The sequence below is a fragment of the Etheostoma cragini genome, chromosome 11, assembly GCF_013103735.1.
Source record: "Etheostoma cragini isolate CJK2018 chromosome 11, CSU_Ecrag_1.0, whole genome shotgun sequence".
Lineage (NCBI taxonomy): Eukaryota > Metazoa > Chordata > Actinopteri > Perciformes > Percidae > Etheostoma > Etheostoma cragini.
Window position 1 is genome coordinate 418,645 of NC_048417.1, and position 1,403 is coordinate 420,047.

General features: G+C 45.5%; 1 protein-coding gene and 2 long non-coding RNA genes across 6 annotated transcripts in view; 2 read left to right on the forward strand and 1 right to left on the reverse strand.

The window, feature by feature from the left end:
- Positions 1-1,403, reverse strand: part of LOC117952768 — a 17,867-nt gene that overhangs the window by 6,411 nt on the left and 10,053 nt on the right. The gene's annotated exons all lie outside the window — the stretch shown is intronic.
- Positions 1-1,403, forward strand: part of LOC117952767 — a 17,849-nt gene that overhangs the window by 6,256 nt on the left and 10,190 nt on the right. The window lies entirely within an intron of this gene.
- The window catches only part of LOC117952761 (galactose-specific lectin nattectin-like), a 15,706-nt gene that overhangs the window by 4,639 nt on the left and 9,664 nt on the right, over positions 1-1,403 (forward strand). The gene's annotated exons all lie outside the window — the stretch shown is intronic.

Consider the following 1,403-nt stretch of genomic DNA (forward strand, 5'->3'; position numbering starts at 1 on the left):
TGATGAGCAGGTGTGTAGATGTGTGTATCTGATGAGCAGGTGTGTAGATGTGTGAATGGTTCCTGTTCTATGTAAACGTGCTCTAAGCAGTCGTTAAGACTAGAAAAGCGATGTATTAAAAACAGTCCGTCTACTTACACCTGCAGCCAGCAGTCCGCCGGACAGACAGAGCAACACAGAAATCAGACAGACTGATGTCATCTGTGGAAAGACGGTAAACAAAGTCAACAAACTGCATGCTGGGAAATAATGTCAGAGAATGAATGAGTGCATCTGATGGATAATGAGCTATTCATCAAATTAGTTCTTAGTATCTATTAGTTCCAGTAATTCCCTCAAGAGCATTTGGTGTGACAGTGGCAAGGTAAAACTTTCTATTAGGGAGAAACCTGGGACAGACCCAGGCTCTTGGTAGGCGGCGTCTGACAGAGGCCAGTTGGGTATTTATAGTCCCAAATACAGATAATGGAACTATGACTAGAAATAGTAGTTGTAGTAGTTCATGGAGTAGGGGGGCACTCCGGGCCGTTGCGGGGCACTGCGGGGCATAGCAAGATGCAGCATAGCGTAACAGGGCGTAACAGGGGATAGCAAGATGTAACAGGGTACTGTAAAGCATAGCAGCTGTAACCATGATATAGGTCCCACGCTAATCCAAGGAAAACTTCTGGGCAAAAAAGGGAAAGAGAGAGGGGCACTGTCAAGGGGAGCAGAGGAAGAAGACCGGGATGTACGGGAGGGTTTGATGCGCTACTTGAAAAGCTAAATAAAACCTTTTCTTTGATAACTTGTCTTGTTTTTTTAAAGTAACAGTGTGCAATATTGGAAACGACATAAAGCCCCTGACAGCCCCTAATAGCCCCTAACAGCCTTTAATATCGTTGATAAGTGAGAATAGTGCAGAGAGTAGATAATTTGTCGGTGTCTGGCTAGATTTGTTTTTTAAATGTCCATTTGTTTCGGACACACACTCCGCACTCTTGTCTGCTAACAACACAGTGATCCGACCAATCAGCAGTCTGCAGGTTCCTAGGTCACCTTTTGAGCTCGCCTCAGCTCGCTTGGAACCTCGACTGAAGTAGTACTAAAAAAAGTACCTGGTAGCAGGTCCCAGGGACTTGTTTTTGTAATGGAAAACCAAAAAAGGCGAGTAGAGTCGAGGCGTGTTGAGTGATACCACGCAGTGGAAAACCGCCATTAGATCCCGGTATGCCCCTGTTCAGGGGGTACTGGATCAGCTCTCCGTTTAAAGGGTCCGATCCTCTAAGCCTATGGATATTATCCTACTAGGTATGACAGAGGACTGTATAACGTGGTGTCAAAGAGATTCTCCTAGCTTCTAACTGTCTTCATTTCGAACACCTACCCTACCTACTCTGAAACAGTACCTGTCTGAAGAGCCC